At 36.4% G+C, this 16,435-nt stretch overlaps 1 pseudogene; it reads left to right on the forward strand.

The window, feature by feature from the left end:
• Window positions 1-15,384, forward strand: part of LOC128585568 (regulator of nonsense transcripts 3A-like) — a 47,946-nt pseudogene extending 32,562 nt beyond the window's left edge.
• The last annotated feature ends 1,051 nt before the right edge of the window (window positions 15,385-16,435 follow it).

The following is a 16,435-nucleotide window of genomic DNA, read 5'->3' on the forward strand; positions in this document are numbered from 1 at the left end:
ATTTATACCCCCATAATATTCTGAAATACATAAAAAAAAAAACAAAAAAAACTAGAGGGTGGAGCAAGATGGCAGCCGAGTAACAGCTTCCTTGCATCTGGGCACCGTGAGTCTGGGGATATAGGTCTCCAGGCATCTCTGGCTGGTGGGATCTGCCTATCATCACACCTGAGAGGATACAGGGAGTCAGCGAGAGACTTCTGGACCCCAAGAGGAGGACTAAAACAGTGGAAAACTGGCAAGTGGTCGCGTGTGTTCAATCCGCCTAAACCCGCCCACAACTGTAAGTTCAGTAGCAGCGAGACTGCAAACCAGAAAGGCCTTACCTGTGAACTGTTTTGGTGTCTTTGGACTTGGCACTCAGCTGAACTGCCTTGGGGAGAGCCTGAGCGGGAGTGCGGAGAACTTTGGCCTTTGTCTAGGGCCCCAGTCTGAGCCGCTGAGCCAGACGGAGCTAATAGAGTTTGGCCCTGGGTCACAGGCAGACATTGTGAGTGATCTGCCCCGGCAAGCTCTGCCCTCAGGGTCCCAGAGCTGGAATTGGGTGGGAGCTGGTAACCCAGCGACCAAGTAGCCTAAGGGCGGGGTCTGAGCCGCCTTGCAGCCCTAACCCTCGGGGGCAGAGGGAGATCAGTTTTGACACACAGGGTAAGTGGATAGCCACTTCAGCAGTGATTCCAGCAACAAGCACTTCCCTGGGAAAGCTTCTGCTCAGTAAGTGAACAAATTCAAAGTGCCTTTTAAGTGGGCTGAAGAGAGATTTAGGGTGCCTACCTGCTGGGGTTTGAGAAACTAGCAGCCTCCAGTCATATCAGAACTGTGATTAACATCTCATACCCCAGAAGACCACGTGTTGCCCAGACAATATTCAATAACATATACATACTGCTTTGTTTTTGGTTGTGTGTGTGTTTTTTGTTTTTTGTTTGGTTGTTTTTTTTGTTTATTTTGATGTTGTGGAATGTTGTTTTGTTTTTTAAGTTCAACCTTTTCCATACAGATCCTTTTTCTTTCTCAATTTTTCTAGTTTAATTATAATTTCCCATTGCTGCCCATTTCAATAATCAGAAGTTCATTTTTGTTAGTGTTTCTACCGCTATTATTTGGTTTTTCCAGCCAATTTTATCCCGTAAAGTTTTCTGTTTGCTTGTTTTGGTTTGATTTTTAGCATTTTTGTCTTTCCTCTCTACTTGGTGGAGGTGGGGTACTGTGTCTGATCAGGTTAGCAAAGAGCTGCTGACCTCAAGGGAACCACCCCACTGGGCACCCCCAGAAGGTGGTTTTTTTTTTAAGGTTCTATCAAAGTACCCTACTGTACACCTATATTGCTCTGTCTCCCTCTTTCTGTGCCTCTCTGCTTTTTGTCAATATTCCTTTCACCCACCCCCTCTCCTTTCTCTATTTTTCTTTTTTTTTTTTTTCTTATCACTCGGTCCTCCTTTCTTTCATCCCTTTTCTCTTAAACCTTCTCACCCTTCTGGTCCTGTAACCCTTAGTCCACAGGCACGAGAACTTAAAGAGCAAGAGGAACTGAAAGGAAAATTAGGCCAAGTAAACAGATAAAAGAAATCACCCATGAGGAAGAATCAGCAGAAAACTCCAGGCAACATGAAGAACCAGTCCAGAACAACCCCACCAAGGGACCATGAGGTAGCTTCTGCAGAGGATTCCAACTACACAGAAATGTTAGGAATGACAGAAAGGGAATTTAGAATACACATGTTGAAAACAATGAAAGAAATGATGGAAACAATGAAGGAAACTGCTAATAAAGTGGAAAATAACCAAAAGGAAATCCAAAAACAGAATCAAATAAGAGATGAACAATATGAAGAATATAAAAAGGATATAGCAGAGCTGAAGGAAATGAAACAGTCAATCAGGGAACTTAAAGACGCAATGGAAAGTATCAGCAACAGGTTAGACCATGCAGAAGAAAGAATTTCAGAGGTAGAAGACAAAGTTTTTGAGATAACTCAGATAGTAAAAGAGGCAGAAAAGAAGAGAGAGAAAGCAGAACGTTCACTGTCAGAATTATGGGACTTTATGAAGCGTTCCAACATACGAGTTATAGGAATTCCAGAAGGGGAAGAAGAATGCCCCAGAGGAATGGAAGCCATACTAGAGAATATTATAAAAGAAAATTTCCCAAATATCACCAAAGATTCTGACACACTGCTTTCAGAGGGATATCGGACCCCAGGTCGCCTCAACTCTAAGCGAGCTTCTCCAAGACACATTGTGATGAACCTGTCCAAAGTCAAGACAAAAGAAAAGATTCTGCAAGCTGCCAGGAGTAAGCGCCAGTTGACCTACAGGGGCAAATCCATCAGAGTGACCGCAGACTTCTCTAAGGAAACTTTCCAAGCAAGAAGACAATGGTCATCTACCTTTAATCTACTTAAACAGAACAATTTCCAGCCCAGAATTCTGTACCCTGCTAAGCTAAGCTTCAAAATTGATGGAGAAATCAAATCATTTATGGATATACAAACATTGAGGAAATTCGCCACAACAAGACCAGCTCTACAGGAAATACTTCAACCTGTTCTGCACACTGACCACCACAATGGATCAGCAGCAAAGTAAGAACTCAGAAATTAAAGGACAGAACCAAACCTCCACACTGATGCAAAAGATAAAACTAAGCAATGGACTCTCACAAAATAAGATGAATAGAATACTACCACACTTATCAATTATCTCAATAAATGTTAATGGCTTGAATTCCCCACTGAAGAGACATAGATTGGTTGACTGGATTAAAAAACACAAGCCATCCATTTGCTGTCTGCAAGAAACACACCTGGCTTCAAAAGACAAATTAAAGCTCCAAGTCAAGGGTTGGAAGACAATTTTTCAGGCAAATGGAATTCAGAAGAAAAGAGGAGTTGCAATCTTATTTTCAGACACATGTGGATTTAAAGCAACTAAAGTCAAAAAAGACAAACATGGTCACTTTATATTGGTCAAGGGAAAAATACAACAAGAAGACATTTCAATTCTAAATATCTATGCACCTAATTTAAATGCTCCCAGATTCTGGAAACAGACCTTACTCAGTCTGAGCAATATGATATCTGATAATACCATAATAATAGGGGACCTTAACACTCCTCTTACAGAGCTGGACAGATCCTCTAAACAGAAATTGAACAAGGATATAAGAGACTTAAATGAGACCCTAGAACAACTGTGCTTGATAGACGCATATAGAACACTCCATCCCAAAGATAAAGAATATACATTCTTCTCATCACCCCATGGAACATTCTCCAAAATTGATCATATCCTGGGACACAAAACAAATATCAACAGAATCAAAAGAATTGAAATTTTACCTTGTATCTTCTCAGACCATAAGGCACTAAAGGTGGAACTCAACTCTAACAAAAATGCTCGACCCCACCCAAAGGCATGGAAACTAAACAATCTTCTGTTGAATAACAGATGGGTGAAGGAAGAAATAAAACAGGAAATCATTAACTTCCTTGAGCATAACAACAATGAAGACACAAGCTACCAAAACCTCTGGGATACTGCAAAAGCAGTTTTGAGAGGAAAATTCATCGCTTTAGATGCCTACGTTCGAAAAACAGAAAGAGAGCACATCAACAATCTCACAAGAGATCTTATGGAATTGGAAAAAGAAGAACAATCTAAGCCTAAACTCAGTAGAAGAAAGGAAATATCCAAAATCAAATCAGAGATCAATGAAATTGAAAACAAAAGAATCATTCAGAAAATTAATGAAACAAGGAGTTGGTTTTTTGAAAAAATAAATAAAATAAATAAACCATTGGCCAGACTAACGAGGAATAGAAAAGTAAAATCTCTAGTAACCTCAATCAGAAATGATAAAGGGGAAATAACAACTGATCCCACAGAGATACAAGAGATCATCTCTGAATACTACCAGAAACTCTATGCCCAGAAATTTGACAATGTGAAAGAAATGGATCAATATTTGGAATCACACCCTCTCCCTAGACTCAGCCAGGAAGAAATAGAGCTCCTGAACAGACCAATTTCAAGCACTGAGATCAAAGAAACAATAAAAAAAGCTTCCAACCAAAAAATGCCCTGGTCCAGATGGCTTCACTCCAGAATTCTATCAAACCTTCAAGGAAGAGCTTATTCCTGTACTGCAGAAATTATTCCAAAAAACTGAGGAAGAAGGAATCTTCCCCAACACATTCTATGAAGCAAACATCACCCTGATACCAAAACCAGGAAAAGACCCAAATAAAAAGGAGAATTTCAAACCAATCTCACTCATGAACATAGACGCAAAAATTCTCAACAAAATCCTAGCCAATAGATTACAGCTTATCATCAAAAAAGTCATTCATCATGATCAAGTAGGCTTCATCCCAGGGATGGGGATGCAAGGCTGGTTTAACATATGCAAGTCCATAAACGTTATCCACCATATTAACAGAGGCAAAAATAAAGATCACATGATCCTCTCAATAGATGCAGAAAAAGCATTTGATAAAATCCAGCATCCTTTTCTAATTAGAACACTGAAGAGTATAGGCATAGGTGGCACATTTCTAAAACTGATTGAAGCTATCTATGACAAACCCACAGCCAATATTTTACTGAATGGAGGAAAACTGAAAGCTTTTCCTCTTAGAACTGGAACCAGACAAGGCTGTCCTCTGTCACCTTTACTATTCAACATAGTGCTGGAAGTTCTAGCCAATACAATTAGGCAAGACAAGGAAATAAAGGGAACCCAAATGGGAGCAGAGGAGGTCAAACTCTCCCTCTTTGCTGATGACATGATCTTATACTTAGAGAACCCCAAAGACTCAACCACAAGACTCCTAGAAGTCATCAAATAATACAGTAATGTTTCAGGATATAAAATCAATGTCCACAAGTCAGTAGCCTTTGTATACACCAATAACAGTCAAGATGAGAAGCTAATTAAGGACACAACTCCCTTCACCATAGTTTCAAAGAAAATGAAATACCTAGGAATATACCTAACGAAGGAGGTGAAGGACCTCTATAAAGAAAACTATGAAATCCTCAGAAAGGAAATAGCAGAGGATATTAACAAATGGAAGAACATACCATGCTCATGGATGGGAAGAATCAACATTTTTAAAATGTCTATACTTCCCAAAGCAATCTACCTATTCAATGCCATTCCTATCAAAATACCAACATCGTACTTTCAAGATTTGGAAAAAATGTTTCTGCGTTTTGTATGGAACCGGAAAAAACCCCGTATAGCTAAGGCAGTTCTCTGTAACAAAAATAAAGCTGGGGGCATCAGCATACCAGATTTTAGTCTGTACTACAAAGCCATAGTGGTCAAGACAGCATGGTACTGGCACAAAAACAGAGACATAGACACTTGGAATCGAATTGAAAACCAAGAAATGAAACTAACATTTTACAACCACCTAATCTTTGATAAACCAAACAAGACCATACCTTGGGGGAAAGACTCCCTTTTCAATAAATGGTGTTGGGAGAACTGGATGTCTACATGTAAAAGACTGAAACTGGACCCACACCTTTCCCCACTCACAAAAATTGATTCAAGATGGATAAAGGACTTAAACTTAAGGCATGAAACAATAAAAATCCTCCAAGAAAGCATAGGAAAAACACTGGAAGATATTGGCCTGGGGAAAGACTTCATGAAGAAGACTGCCATGGCAATTGCAACAACAACAAAAATAAACAAATGGGACTTCATTAAACTGAAAAGCTTCTGTACAGCTAAGGAGACAATAACCAAAGCAAAGAGACAACCTACACAATGGGAAAGGATATTTGCATATTTTCAATCAGACAAAAGCTTGATAACTAGGATCTATAGAGAACTCAAATTAATCCACATGAAAAAAGCCAACAATCCCATATATCAATGGGCAAGAGACATGAATAGAACTTTCTCTAAAGACGACAGACAAATGGCTAACAAACACATGAAAAAATGTTCATCATCTCTATATATTAGAGAAATGCAAATCAAAACAACCCTGAGATATCATTTAACCCCAGTGAGAATGGCCCACATCACAAAATCTCAAAACTACACATGCTGGCGTGGATGTGGAGAGAAGGGAACACTTTTACACTGCTGGTGGGACTGCAAACTAGTACAACCTTTCTGGAAGGAAGTATGGAGAAACCTCAAAGCACTCAAGCTAGACCTCCCATTTGATCCTGCAATCCCATTACTGGGCATCTACCCAGAAGGAAAAAAATCCTTTTATCATAAGGACACTTGTACTAGACTGTTTATTGCAGCTCAATTTACAATCGCCAAAATGTGGAAACAGCCTAAATGCCCACCAACCCAGGAATGGATTAACAAGCTGTGGTATATGTATACCATGGAATACTATTCAGCCATTAAAAAAAATGGAGACTTTACATCCTTCGTATTAACCTGGATGGACGTGGAAGACATTATTCTTAGTAAAGCATCACAAGAATGGAGAAGCATGAATCCTATGTACTCAATTTTCATATGAGGACAATTAGTGACAATTATGGTTATGGGGGGGGGAACAGAAAGAGGGAAGGAGGGAGGTGGGTGGGGCCTTGGTGTGTGTCACACTTTATGGGGGCAAGACATGATTGCAAGAGGGACTTTACTTAACAATTGCAATCAGTGTAACCTGGCTTACTGTACCCTCAATGAATCTCCAACAATAAAAGAAAAAAAAAATTGTGACTTTAAAAAAAAAAAAAAAAAACTTATTGGTCCATATGTGAATTCACTAAGTCCTTCAGGTGAAAATGTTAAGTATAGATTGCATTAGTTAAAAATTTCCCTTCCAACTGTGTCTATGATATGCATCATCCAAAAAAAAAAAAATTCACAATTGCTTCTTTATGCCAGAGGAAATGGTAAAACTTGGTGGAATAAAGTGGCAGGTAAGATTGTTTAGGGAAACTATCTTCAAATCATTTCAGCAAGTTTCATTAAATTAAAAAGCTCCTGTATATCCAAGGAAACAATTAATGGAAACAATTAAACATAACTAGGCTAGGCAAAAAACAGAGAGCTAGTCAGGCCTTTCTGTCTCCTCCAGTTCATGAGAAAAAGACCATATTTTTATATTATGTGTGGCTGGATTAAAAAAAAATTCAGCCACATACCAAAAGTTTAGAAAACCTCCTCTTACAAAACTGGATGAAAGGTGAGGGAGTTGGTATTTTTATCCTTTATTTCATTCTAAATTATCTGATTTTTTGTTATCAAAAGCTTCTGTATTTCTAATACAGAAAACTAAAAATAATCTTAAAAGTAAAAGCAATCTTATATGGAATAATATTGCCAATGGTTTATCTGTAATGCTCTGCTTTCTCTTAAGCAACAAAAACTTTAGAAATCTTTGCACTGAAATTGTATGGTATAGAAAGTTATTAATAGCTTTTATTATTCAGTAGTGTTCAATGATACATTCATTGCCACAACTTAGTTTTTGACTTTGCAATTAGAAGCCTTGCCGTTGAGGAGTATCATTCCACCTACTGACAGGTTTTCATATACACTTTGAACATGTATTGAAGTCATGTCTCAAGTCTTTTTGCTTATTTAAAAGTAACATTCTCTTCACTCTCTAAGGATGCATTTATGATGGGAAATTTAACTCAATTTCCTCAACTGAAAATTTGTTTTTAATATTTACTGTTAGTTTTAAATAAAAGAAAAATGGTGAACATATGCAGAAGTTTATATAAAAATTTGGAAATCTAAACCCCAAATTCAAAATTTAAAAGACTACAGCCCAAACTTGAAATCCCAGATGCTTAAAAAATTATTTAAGGTGGAAAATATTTTTTATCTCTGAAAGGTTTATTTTTAAGCCTATTTTTCAACTTCACTGAGTTTGGTTTAAAGCCAATTTGGACTAAACTGAAGTCTGAAAGAGAGTGGGGAAAAATCAGTAATTCAAAGTCATTTCAAACTTAGGCATATGACCTAGCATGACTCAAGTAAGGGAAAAAATGTCCAAATGTCCAGGGCCTTACACGACTCTTAATTTCCATCTTGGCAAATCTTAATGATTTACATTTGATTTAAAAATGTAAGAACTCGGCTGATTTCAAAGCCCATGCCCAATATGAAACTACATTTCTCAACCACTACATTAGTTCATATACCAGTTACATTTTCACTCTTTTAAACTAAAGTAGATTAATATGTTTGACCCAGAGTTTCTTCAGAATTCACATTCTACTAATATGCTGTAAAAAGCAACCAGATAAAGAACATTTTTCAAGTGTCTTAACACAATATCTATATTAGAACTCACTGGTATTTTCAGTCATATAAACCACATATTTTTTATTTTATACAGTTAAGTGTTTCAATAATACCACTTAAACTAAGTAATAAAAACATTGTTTGGATTTTTGACATTGCTTTCTTACCTCCAATGCAAGACCAGAACAAAACATAATTATGACATTTAATTCTATTATACTGTTTACCTGCAGTATAGTCTCCTTAAGCCTGGGTTCAGAATAATGAAAGATTTTGTTGGGGATAAAAATACAGGGTTAAACCCTAGACAAATAAACTAGGACAGAAATGCTTGTTAGAAACATCTACAAATATCGTGCACATTATTTTATGAGATAAGTAATACATTAGAAGCCAATATACTTTATTACTAAAGAAATTAAATAGAATTTGTTCATGTTTGCACACACCAGAATTTGCAATGCATCAAAACACTGCTATGAGCACTGAGGAAAATAAAGAATAAAAGATAAGATTATTTCTTTCAAAAAACTCTACATCTATTTGACAAAGTGGCACATATGTTCAGGATAAATTGAATTACTTAATTTGCTTATGCTCAGTCGTGTTCACAAGGGATCTAGGACAGGAAAATTGAGCTATTAATGACTATAAATTGAAGTGTTATTTTTATCCCCCTTCCCCAAAGGATTTGAGTGAAGGAAAGTTAACAATACAGCCACACTTATGCAGGTAAAGGAAAATGCTATAATTTTAAGTGAATGGAACTGATAATAGTGTAAGAGGAAAAGAGACAACAGCAAAATTAACAAAATATATGAAGTTACTGATCCAAGTAACACCCATAATAACAATTAGCACTTAACATTTATTATTTTTTTTAATTGTCTCATTAATCATAACCTTGGGAGAGCTTATAAAATTATCCACATTCCACAAATGAGGTCAAGGAGACTTAGAAAAGCTTAAGCAGCACATCCAGAAAGTTGATGTAGGTTGTTTTATAGGTGTAAGGTCTGTGCTCCAGGCATCAGTCAAGCTGACATAATCAGATCAACTTTATGCTCATCTCTGGTTTGTCCAGCCCTAGAACATTCAGAATCTTACAAGTGCTTTTCCTCCCATGGCAGGGATGACCACCAGAAAGCAACTGTTCAAACAAACTCAAATAATTTTTTTCCAAAGATTACTACAAGAAATAGTACAAAGCCATGTTGGAAATTAAAATCAGATGGGTATTTTGTGTTTCTTAGGAAAAATGAAACCAGCTTTTGGTACTTAGATTGATTCCCTATCTTTGCAATTGTGAATTGTGCTACATTGAAACTGCTGGAATGAAGGCTGTTAAAAACTGCAGTGAAATTTTATGATGCTTTTTTAATATGAATACAAGTTTTATAATGGAGAAAAATTAAAAATAAATAGTATAAATATGCTGGGAAAAAGTGAAAGCTGTTGACCATTTGTCAGTAGCATCACATCATGAATATTCTTTTCAACAACACAGTGATACTAGACATGACAGCTGCCGCCTTTGACAAAGGAAAATGATGTTGTCACTGGTACTTCAAGATAACATTCTGGTGAAACTCTTTTCCACTGTGATACAGACCATGAGGAAGTAATGCATGGCATATAACCAAGGTCGTCAATGACTGTGGGAAAGGCTGTTGGTTCTGGGGAAATTAGTTTTTATGGGAGAGCTGATGTATACATATTATTTCAAGGCAAGTTAAAGATTCCTTTTAAGGATTCTAGAGTCATTCCTTTCATCCTTGAGAATATGAACTCATTTCTGGTATTCAGAAGAAGTAGAACTTTCCTCATGAAACTACATATTTTCTTGTCTAGTTTCTCTTTTTATATAATAACTGAATACCATGCTAAGAAATTTGATGCTCTTATATTATAATCAAAATCACAGATAATCACAATAAAACATTTCTTCAATGAGCAGTGATGCCTAAACATAGACTAATTCTAGAAATTAGAACAAATTAGTTCTTTAAGAAAATCTGCTTAGGGTGAATTTAGATTTAATTTTCTTTTATTTTGAAAAATAACACTTAAGAAATAGAAAAGTACTGGTTTGTACTGCTACATTCACTGCAAGAATTTTTTTTCTTTTTTTTGACGTTTTTGGCTGTGGCTGGGTTTTGAACCTGCCACCTCTGGCTTATGGGACTGGTGCCCCACTCCTTTGAGCCACAGGTGCCACCCTGCAAGAGTTTTTTATGTATGTATTTTTTAAATATTACGTTGAGTAATACATGTGTATAAGTGTATATCAGAAGAAAAGAAGGGAAAGAAGAAAGAATGAAGAGAGAAAGGAAAGGGGAGAGGTGTCAGGAAAGAAAAGAAAGGTGAAAAAAGGGAAGAAAGGAGGGAAAGGGAGAAAAAAGAAGAAAGGAATGGGGAAAAGAGGAGGGAAGAAAAAGGGGAAGCTCATGGGGAGGAAGAAGCCAAAGAGGAAGAGAGAATGTTGAAGAATTATAAATAAAATTAAAGACCAACCTCTTGATCACAACTGAAATCCCGTGTTCATCTCCTCTGACAAAAAGCGTTCACTCCCATAAGTTTAATGTGTAGAATTCTAGTCCACCATGAAGTTCTATGCTTGTAATTTATTCCATTATACTAATAACATATGTAATAGCATTTGACTAACGGCTCTGTCATTCTGCCTCATGATTTGAGTTCCAATTTTGGTAGCTTGTGTCTGTCTAGGCATTTATTCATATCTTCTAGGTCATCCAATTTGTAGACATATGTGGTCTCTTATGATCTTTCATATTTCTGTTTATCACTTGCAACGTCACCTCTTTCCTTTCTTATTTTGTTTTTTGAGTCTTTCCTCTCTCTTTTTTAGTCTGGCTAACTGTTAGTCAATTTTGTTTATCTTTCACAAAACCCAACTCTTGGTTTCATTGATCTTTTCTATTGTTTCTCTGGCCTCTATTTCATTTATCTCTGCTCTGATCTCAATTATTGTCTCCCGACTTTGGGGTTAATTTGTTCTTCCCTTTTCTAGTTCTTTGATGTGAGCATTCCATCATTTATTTGAGATCTTCTTTTTTGATGTAGGCATTATTGCTATAAACTTCCCTCTTAGAACTGCTTTTGCTGCATCTCATACATTTTGCTGTTATTTGCATTTTCTGTTTGTCTCAAGATATTTTTTTTTTTTTTTGTGATTTTTGGCCGGGGCTGGGTTTGAACCTGCCACCTCCGGCATATGGGACCAGCACCCTACTCCTTGAGCCACAAGCGCCGCCCTGTCTCAAGATATTTTTAAGTTTCCCTTTCATGTTCTTCTTTGACCCAGTGGTTGTTCAGGAGTGTGCTGTACTGTGGTCCCTCAGTATCCATGCTGGGCTTGTAGCAGGACCCCCTACAGATACCCAAATCCTTGGATTCTTGAGTCCCTGATATAAAATGGCATAGTATTTGCATGTAAACTACACACATCCCCCTGCCTACTTTAAATCATCTTTAGATCACTTATAATACCTTCTATGATGTAAATGCTATGTAAATAATTATTAGACTGCATTTTTACTTGTATTATCTTTATTGTTATATTGTTGTTTTATATTTTTGTGGGTTTTTTTTTTTATTAAATCATAGCTGTGTACATTAATGCAATCATGGGGCACCATACACTGGTTTTATAGACCGTTTGACACATTTTCATCACACTGGTTAATATAGCCTTCCTGGCATTTTCTTAGTTATTGTGTTAAGACATTTATATTCTACATGTTGTTTTATATTTTTGATCTACAGTTGGTTAAATCTGTGGATGTGGAACCCCAGGATATGGAGGATCTGCTATATTTGAGAACTTTCTAAAATTCTTCCCACCAGTGACTTACATTGGTTTCATTCCATTCCGGCCAGAAAAAGATAATTGATATTATTTCAATCTTCTTAAATTGGGCAAGATTTGTTCTGTGGCCTGGAGAATGTTCCATGGGCACATGAGAAGACTTTACAGTCTGCTGCTGTTAGATGGAATGCTCTGTATGTATCTAGGAGGTCCATTTGGGTTACCTCTATTTTAATTAGCAGCTTTACATCTGTGTTCTTTTCCCTTTTCTGCACTATTCTAACCCAGTTTTGAAGTCAGCTTATATGAACCTCATTGCAAAAACCAAGAGGCTCTTTTTCTATTTTCTGGAACAACTCCAGAAGTTTGTTAAACCTCACAATAGAAACTTTCTGGGCCTAGGGCTTATAAATTCAGAATCTGTGAGATATTTTTCTTCTGCTTTCATTTCCATACAATGGTTATTATTTAATGGTTATCAATTTTTTTCTTCTAGTGTCATTTTTGGCATTTTATATCTGCATAATTTTTAATATGTGTTAACTATAATCTTTATAAATTATTTTATTCATATTTATTTTACCTGTAATCATTTACTTTACATTTAATAGCATCTCTTTTATTTTCTTTCTCTCTTTCTCGGTCTCAATCACTCTTAGAATGTTTTGCGTGTTTTATAATCTTTTGATTCTATAACTCTATTGTTTACTGACAATTCTGTTTCCTGTATCTTTGATATTTACATGTATTTTTAGGGTATTTTTTCTCTTTGATTACCTTTTTAAGATATTTAGAAAGGCATAAAGATTAATCATATGAACATGCTTATATCACTGCCAAGTTAAGAAAGTAAATTTCACTAATAGAACTCAGATCCCTGTTCCTCAAAGAAATCTCCTAGGCAACACCACAGCAACTAGCTACTTTTCTGAATTCTGTGTACACCATTCCCTTGCATTCCTTTACATTGTTACTATATACTGTGGACATCCCTAAGCAATGGACAGTGCTATTTTGCATATTGGTAAATTTTTTATAAACGGTATCATACATCGTATTTATTCATTTTTCCTGAAATCACCTCCCCAATTTTGGAGCCTCTGGATTCTCTGCCTTGGCATGGGCTCCTAGGAGAAACCATACGGGGACACAGTCTATTACCAGTGTATTAAGAGACTTTTTTACATTGTTAATCATAAAAAATGTTTAATATTTTAATATTTCTGCTTCCTGTGAAGAATTAAACTGAGAGATTCTTTCATTTTCAATAATCCTTTTATTACCAAGAAAATCCAGTTTAAACTTGACCTAATTTTTTATTTAGTTTGATAATATTTTGCTTAACATTTTATATCTATGATTATAAATGAGATTATCCTGCAATTTTAATTTATAATATTTTCCTTATCTGATTTGGGTAGCAAGGTTATACTAACTTTATAAAAAAAACAATTGGGGGCTGTTGCTCTTTTTGATTCTCCAGAAAAATCTGAGGTAAAAATAAAATTCTGTGTCTGTTGACTCTGTTTTAAACTAACTCTGAAACCACATGGAACTAGCATTTTTGTGAATAAATTTCTAATCTTGATTAAACTTGTATAATGAATAGAAATAAATTGAGTCATTTTACTTCTCGTATCAGTTGTTAAGTTACAGTTTCCTAAGAAATTTTCATTTTACAGCTTTCCTAAGAAATTTTCATTTTATCCAAGTTTTTGTGTTTGTGAAAAGTTTCTTTCATAGTTTTATCTCTTTAGCCTCAGCAGTATTTATAATTCATCTTCTTTTTCATTTCTAATATTGTTTATTTGTGCTGTTTCATATTTTCAGAGAGCTCAAAAATGTCTATTTTATTAGTCTTTTTTTCCAAAAATGAACTTTTGCCTTAGTTGATTCTCTCTACTGTATATTTGTTTTCCATTTGATTAATTTCCCCTCTTATCTTTATAGTTTCCTTCCTTCTCCTTTCTTTGTGTTTATTTTGTTGTTCTTCTGACTTCTTAAGTTGCTTAGCTCATTTATTTTAAGCTTTCTTCTTTTCTAACATAAGCATTTAGAGCTGTAAATTCACTATAAAGCATGTTTCAGTTGTATCTCACAATTTGGGCATATAAAATATTTGTTATTATTCATCGTTAGCTATAAATTATTTAGAAAGGCTTTTTAAAATTAATTTTCTGAGCCACAGATTTTTTTTTCTACGAATCTACTGTTTTCAGCTTCAAACTTATTGAAAAATTGTCTCGGTGATAAAAATCCTATGAAACTATGGCTTAGGTTGGGAGTTGATTTTGACAATTGTTTCTTCTATAACTGAAAATAAGGGCCCCCTGGTCTCACCCAGGAGCAGCTGCAGGAGCCACTGAGCCCGCTGCCCACGCACAACTGTGAATTCTTCTCGGCGGACCTCAGTCTTTACCCTCATCTCTACTCAAGAGCATACATTAATTTTAGAAATCCTGATGACATCCTTCTTTTTAGAGATCGTTTTGATGGATATATCTTCATTGACAGTAAAGGTCTGGAATATCCTGCTGTGGTAGAGTTTGCTCCGTTCCAGAAGGTAGCCAAAAAGAAGCCTAAGAAAAAAGATGCCAAGACCCGGGGCCCTGAAGATGATCCAGAATACAAGAAGTTTTTAGAAACTTACTGTGTGGAGGAAGAGAAGGCCATTGCCAACCCCGAAACTCTACTGGGAGAGATAGAGGCAAAAACGAGAGAACTCCTTGCTAGAAGAACTACACCTCTTTTGGAATATATTAAAAATAGAAAAGCAGAGAATTCGAGAGGAGAAGCGAGAAGAGCAGAGGAGGAGGGAGTTAGAGAAGAAACGCTTGCGGGAAGAGGAGAAAAGAAAAGAGAAGAAGAAAGGCGTAAAAGAAAAGAGGAAGATAAACAGAAGAAAACTACTGAGAAAGAATTAAGAATTAAGCTTCTTAAGAAACTGGAAAAGGGAGAGGAACCAAGCACAGAGAAACCAAGAGAAAGAGAAGAAATTGGTGTTGGAGATGGAAAACATGAAGCCCGTGCTGCTTGCGCAGTCGGGAAAGCCAGACCCTGCCTGGAGGAGCCCAGGGAGAAGTCACAAAATGTCAGGGACGAAGAGCACAGGGACATGGACAGAAGGTCTCGAGAAAAAGAACCAGAAGCACAAAGACAGCTCACAGGACGACGACAGGAAGCACAGAGCTCACCGCCAGCGGGGCGAGCTCTCGGGAGGAGTGAAGACGAGCCAAGATGGGGGAAAGCGTCTGCCCCAGCCAGAGAGAAGGAGGGAGGGTGGCCAGCGCGGCAGCGCGCCGGGAAGTAGCAGAGAGACCCAGAAGAGGGCAGAGGTGTGATGACAGTCCCGCACCCAGACAGGGACAGCTGGGAAATAAGGTCTTTATTAAACCCTAAAAGAAAATCTCAAAAAGAAAAGAAAGAAAAGAAGGTTTATTCTTTCATGGAGGAGGGCTATTTATCTTCCATCTCAAGCTTGTTAATGATGCTATACGAACTTTTCATATACAAGGTGGCCATAAAGTTTGTTTGCAATTACTATTTTAAATTGCACATGAACTTTATGGCCACCCTATACTTAACAAAGAATTTTATTCCTTCATTCATCAATTACTTAGAAAAATTTTTAAGTTCTAACACTCTTACTTCAGATTTTTCTTTTATAGCCTTGTACATTTGGAGGCCATGCTACAAACTTCATAGATTGTAATTAAATGTTTATCATCATGTAGCAACTCTCTTCATGATTAATGAATGTTTTGCCTCAAAGACTATTTTGACTGGCCTATATACCTATCTATCATGACTTCGGTGGATTGGGGCATAGTATATCTTTTCCCCTTCTCTTACTTTTGACCTTTCTGTGTATTTATATTTTAGATGTTTCTGTTCATCCCATTTGACAATCTATGGCTTCTGACTATTAATTTTATAGGAATTAGTGTTACTGAAAGATCTGGATTTATTTCTGTAACTTTATTTTGTGCTACATCTTCTGGTTTTGAAATGGTTTTCCTTTTTTCTTCTGTTTGCTTTCTTTTGATCTCAAGTTTTGTCTTTTTACTCCAGTGTGACAACACAATGTATCTACATGTGACTTTTTAAATGTATCCTACTGGGAATGCCCTGAAGACCCAAATCTTCCATTAATTTGGAAAGTCTGGATTGAACATTGCCTTTCCATCATTCTCTTTATTTCTGGAACTCTAATGAGACATCTGTTAGAATTTTCTTTTCTATGTTCCAAGAATGTTAAGCAACTTTTATATTTCCTGTGAATATTTTTGCTCTAGATTGTATCCTGGGTAATTTCTTTAGATCTTTCTTCCATTCTACTGATTCCCTCTCCAGTATCCAAC

Source organism: Nycticebus coucang, chromosome 5, assembly GCF_027406575.1.
Source record: "Nycticebus coucang isolate mNycCou1 chromosome 5, mNycCou1.pri, whole genome shotgun sequence".
NCBI classification, from domain to species: Eukaryota; Metazoa; Chordata; class Mammalia; order Primates; family Lorisidae; genus Nycticebus; species Nycticebus coucang.